This window comes from Tenebrio molitor, chromosome 5 (genome assembly GCF_963966145.1).
Source record: "Tenebrio molitor chromosome 5, icTenMoli1.1, whole genome shotgun sequence".
NCBI lineage: Eukaryota > Metazoa > Arthropoda > Insecta > Coleoptera > Tenebrionidae > Tenebrio > Tenebrio molitor.
Window position 1 is genome coordinate 25314407 of NC_091050.1, and position 6093 is coordinate 25320499.

General features: G+C 33.2%; 1 long non-coding RNA gene across 1 annotated transcript; it reads left to right on the plus strand.

Annotated features, from left to right (window-relative positions):
* Positions 1-2628: 2628 nt before the first annotated feature.
* LOC138132132 (uncharacterized) lies at positions 2629-3349 on the plus strand. The gene is made up of 3 exons (XR_011159992.1): positions 2629-2911; positions 2993-3069; positions 3125-3349. It is a non-coding gene; the product is annotated as an uncharacterized lncRNA (long non-coding RNA).
* Positions 3350-6093: the final 2744 nt, after the last annotated feature.

Below are 6093 nucleotides of genomic sequence, written 5' to 3' on the forward strand. Positions count from 1 at the left end.
TTGAATTGACGATGTTTGTTACAGGATGACTTTTCGTGGAAAATTCGTCAACGTTGCCTCCGCAAGCGCAGATACGACAGAGGAAATCGAATAATTTACTCATCAGGAATTAGTCATGATAGTTCCGACCAAAATAAACTATAAAGTCTATCAAAAATAAATGATGATGACAATAAAATATCGCTTAGCGAGTTAATCCGTGTGCCGGCAGCTCGATCCATACCAAAAGCGAGGCCAGGGCTGTATCGGCTGGAATGATGAATGTAGCCAACATTTGCATATGCCGAATGATGTATGAGTTCCGCTGAAATCAACAGTGGCGAATTATGTTCCGATCTGTGATCTATAAATTCACCATTTCACATCAGACTCTTCAATTTGCCATTACGACCGACTTAACACAAAATACGCACACAGTTTCCAAACACATTTCCTGCGACGACCGGAGCGGAATCGTTTTAAAAAATCTGTTGCCTGGGAAGTTCTACCTAAACAACCGTACCCACTTCATTCCCACAATGCAGACATAAAATGAGATTAATAAAAAAATTAATATTTCGCTTGTGGGTGTAAAATTTGATATGTTGTTCCCACTCATCCCGATTTCAAATGTTATAAAATTGACTAATTTATAACGAGGAAATGTAATATAAATGGTTTTTCTATTTCGTAGCATTTTCAACTTGGTCAAAATACATTTTGTACAAATAACCCACCAAAACTTGTTTAAAAGTATGTTGACAAAATTCCGTTTAAGGCAATTTAATTTAAACATTTAATTCTTTTGCGAAATTACGCACAATATTCTTCCTGAGAAGTATAAATTCTTAGGCGATCGTAAGTACAAACACGTGTGATTGATCTGTTACAAAGTTTGTACCTATATACTTGTTATGAAACCATAACATATTTACGAGGGTGGTTCAACATCTAACTACTGTCTCCGACGAAGAAGGTCGTTGAATTTGATTGGTATCCCTTTCTATGTTGAAAATTAACAATTCAACTTTTCGGTGCTGTTCGTATTTATGAAATGTTAATTAAGTCTACCTCCGAGTAGTAATAAAATACTACTGTAAAAAGGAGTTGTCGATACAAGGAGTTTACAGAAATATGAGTGAAATGTTAAGAGTTTGAACCGTTGTAAGATCAGCTCACAGTTGGCAGAAAATTTGAGGAACATACACAAGCATGTGAAATATTTCAAAAAACCGGCTGAATTATGTCAAAAAGCTGGCTGTTCAATGGATAGACAAAATGTTAACCTCAACCACTTCTAAAGCAAATTAACTATCATGAAGCAAAATAAAAAATAAAAGCACCAAAAACAGAATGATTTATGGCAACAGATTTGTTTGTGTGTGTGTGTGTGTGCAATTTGTTTAAATAGCGTCATTGGTTTTTGCGCAATGACGTCATCACCAATTTTTTTAAATGGCAAGCCCCAAAATTTTCTGCTCTTTCTGATAGACCTTCCGACTAGCTAAACGATGAATGAAAAAAATTGTTATAGTTTGTCCAGCGAGAGATTGGTTGACATAAAAATCACTAAATGCTACATAGAGAAAGTAGTACCTAGCGCACGTAAAATTTAAAATATAATCTTCAAGCAGTAACATTTTTGCCCTGAAATAATGCTCTAATTAATGTATTCTAGTAATCTAATGCCTTTTGTAGCGTTGGCTTACAAGTTTACAATTTAAAATCTCCCAATCTCTCGCTGGACGAAGTATACCTTACATAACAATTTTTTTGAGAAAATGACAAATTTTACTTTAAAAATTTCATTTCATTTTTACTGTAAAAATGTTAATTCAGCTCAAATACGAACAAATAAACATCTAAGGTTAACAATAAAATTTAACGCTTATGTTTAAATTGCCCCCCACCAACCATTTGGCTCTTACCAAGACGAGTGTAAATATTTTGTACACTGCGCTCAATGATGTTAGGGTTGATTTGATCCATTTCAGCACGAATTCTGTGTCGTGAATGTTCTAATTTGTTTGGTCTGTTAAAGTAAACCCTCGATTTTAAATACAATTTTTTGAAGTAAAATTTGTCATTTTCTCCAAAAAATTGTTATGTAAGGTAACAATTTTTTTATTCATCGTTTAGGTAGACGAAAAAAAGAAGAGAAGAAAAAAGTGGGAGTTATAATTTAAAAAAATTGGTGATAACGTCATTGCACAAAAACCAATGATGTTATTTAAACTAATTGCACAGCAGAGGATAGCATTTTCCAAATAAAATCGACCTGTCCGAGCAATTTTCTTAAAAACTTCACATAACGCTATTATGAATTTTATTTCAAACTTGTCCACACTGTATATGTCATAAGAAGGGTTCGAGAAATTTGCTTGCTTTTGCTCTCTTAAACGAATGGCTTCATTATTTATCAAACCAAAAGTATCAAACAGGCAGCAGTGTGAATATATTTTTTACAAAAAATTATTCATTTTAGAAGTAAGCAACAATAGGTATATTTCTCGGTTTTCTTATGCCCGTTTGCACCGTTTTGTAGCTAAGCATTACTTACCTTAGGAAAGACTTAAAGTTATGTCTTACCTAAGTCTCTCATCCTTTGCACCGTAGATAGTTAAGCACTCCTTAAATAAGGAACGGTAAGGTCTATTCAATTTGGCAACACAGCAAAATTCTAGTAATATTGGCGGCGGTTGGTATAAACTTAGTTACAAACTAGATTTTTGACAGGTGTTTCTAACCACTTCTCTGTTATTGTTATCATTACAGAGAACGGTTAACGATAGTGTTTTTGACTTTTTTTACATGATGGCTAATTATCTTGAAAACAGCAACGACGATATATTCGAGGACGATTTTGATATCCTCAAAATAATTCTGAGCATTTCGATACTCTTGATGAATAAGGTTTTTATAAGAGATTCCGGTAAGTACCTATAGTCACTCACAAACCTAGCTACTGTAATAAAATAATCAAAATTTTAAAATAAATTGCATTCCTTTTTAGCCTAACCAAGCAAAACAACATTGAATTTGTTAGAGTTAATTGAAGATGAGATAGAACATCGAACATCCTACAGATTTGTAAGAAATACAGACAAATAAAGTAGCAATCATATAAATATGTACTTATTTTCAGCATATGATGCCACAATTTTTAACAGTAGTTGTGTGTAAGCAAGGTTTGATGCTGGACATTTTTCCAATTGTGTATTGTTAAGTAATGTGCAAAATCCACAAATTACATCAATAAGATTACAATAATGTATTTACTCAGGTGATAGTGGATCACCCCTATGACCATACTTTTTAACACCCATATTGCATTTCCTGTACTTGCATATGGCCTACGGCTAAAAATGGACACTGCTTTGACAGTAATTAATTAAGAAGCACCACCTGCTGAGGGCATAGAACACAATGTTTTGGAAGAAATGAGCCAAATGGGACAAGTACCACCTATAAATCCAAATGCAGAGGACCATGCCAATAGAGACATTAGAAATGGATTTATAAATAATCATTTTGCAAATTTATAATAAAAAATTTATTACAATACAGAATTGTTGTTCCAGTTCTTAATTTTTTTTTAATTGTTCTTTTTTTAACTCTAATTCTACTTGTAGAATTTGCATCTCCATTTTTCGTTTTTCTTCGTCAAACTCCACATTCCTCTTCAGCTGCTGCTCAGTTAATTCGGCTATAGACAGCCGTTTGTCCCATAACCTTACCTGGCAACTCATGATAAAATAGCAACAAATTTGCTGATCTAATAATTTAATGTAAAAGATTCGCCGATGCGAAGCTTCGACAACCGACAAGAAATGGATAATTTCGCGCCAGCGCCATCAACATCACAAGTCCGAACAAAATATCTTATACGCATGTGCCAAGCATTGCCTAAAAGTTAGGACAGGAATATTCGGGGGCTTAACTTAGGCACAGCTTAAGAAACCATTTGGTAGCGGTGCAAATGAAATCGGCAACTTAAGTCTGGTCCAATACTTAAGCATTACTTAGTATTGACGGTGCAAACGGCCATTAGTGATACATGATGATTTGTATTTTAATATGAGATGTGTGAAAATGTCAAAGCCAACTAACGATCTGCCTTGAGATCTGCTGAGAGAGAAAACTACGAACTGTTGGACTACAATTTTTTTGAATGCTCGTTATAACACAATAAAAAATAATTGAAAAAATTTGAAATATCATTTTGCTTCTTTTTGAAATGAGATATATGAACAATATTTACGCCTTTTGAATCATCTCTTTTGAATCCATGCCATTTTGCTAGAATTAGTAACGTACATACATTTGCATTATTAATTGTTTATAAATGTATCTAAAAAGCATTGAAGTTTAGCCGTATAAATTTCAACTTAGTTAAGGATAAAATTCCCGCATACAGTTGGCTTCAAAAAAAACGGGAACTGTCAGATTTTTTAAATTTTTATTGTTTGAAACGGCCTTGTAGAATTTAGGTTAAAAATCTGCACTTATGTGTCAGAAATACTACTGTCAAACAGACACAAATTTACATAAATTGACAAATTAAATTTCCAATTCACATTAGGTCAAATTTCATTTCCTGTTACAATCAGTCACATATTAGGCACTCACGATCTTTTTGGGACCGAGTTGGCAATGACCATCTAGTGTTTTTGTTGGCAGTACCTCGATGATAACTAACTACCCTTAGGAAATTGACACTTTTTGTGTTAGGTTAGGTTGTTTTCAGTTTAAGTTTATATTTTCTGAATAGGTAAATTGTTGGCGGATCTCTTAAAGTTGGTCTGTCCTTTTTAAATTGAAAGTAGCATCGTTTAATGGAAATTTTTTGTCATAACAAAATTATTTTGGCAATTTTGACTTTTTAACAGCTACTACATTATCCTAGGCACATGATAAAGCATAAATAGTTCACGAAAGCACTCTGATATTACAAAAATTGTAAATTTAAAACAGCCTGGAAATGTAGAAGACGAAAAATGAACCATTACCTTACTTGAATATTCTTAAACACAGATTCTATATAAATTAATGCGGCGCTTTTAAGAAGATTAGATAAACAAACCTAAATTTAAGATGGCATAAATGCAACGTATTCAAAAACTGATTTAGCTTTTAAGAGTACGTAGCATGTTACATTATGCAAGAATCATCGCTCTATAAATTCTTGATGCGCTATTCTACAAATGCATTTACTTCTACATAATTAATTTAACTATCGTAAATGACATTTCATTGTTCGTCATATTGTGGAGTCATCGCCGGACTAAAAAAGCTTATTAGTAATTATTACGAAAGTTTCGACAAATTGATTTATCACACTGTTTTTAATTTGACTGATACTATGTCTAATAAAAGCTGTAACTGTTAAAAATATTACTTTATTATACATCAGGGTATTTCAAGTGTGATAATGAGCTCGGCGGAATTGAAAATGCAAACCCCAATACATTTCAAAAGTTAATGTAGCTATTTTCAATTGTATTCGTATTGTTTTAAAATGACATTTACGAAAAAGTTAAAATACGACGATTAATATACATGATGACTTTGAAGGTCGTGCAGATATTTTAACCAGTAGCAGAACTTCACAATAGGTAACGATTGAGTCAATAATGTCTTATACAAATGTTGATATTTTTCGAGAAAAGGAGGCCAACAATTCTTAAAAAAAGTTTGGGAGTCACTAAACTTTATGAAAAAATGGGTCAAAAAAATCATAGTAGACTTTGTTTGTTGTCATTTAATTCAAAATTAAGTCACTTTGACATAAACATCAACCTTAACCTCAATTTAAATCACAAATGTCTTTCACCAACCTGGAGAAAACCGATAAGGTTAGTAATCTATGGCGAAGCCCGTGAACATTCAGAGCTAGCACGGGAAATCTACGGAGAAAGGTTTCCTCAAAGGTCCCAATGCATGAACCTGTAAACGTTGTGCAACATCTTCGGGCGTTTCGAAATGAATAAGCGTGATCTTGGCTACCAACGAGAAGATCGCATTTTAGTTGCAGAAGAAGATTCCTCGCGAAATCCAAGAGCGTCACTTCCAGCAGTCATTTTAATTAACCTATAGGTTGGACTTATTGAAAGA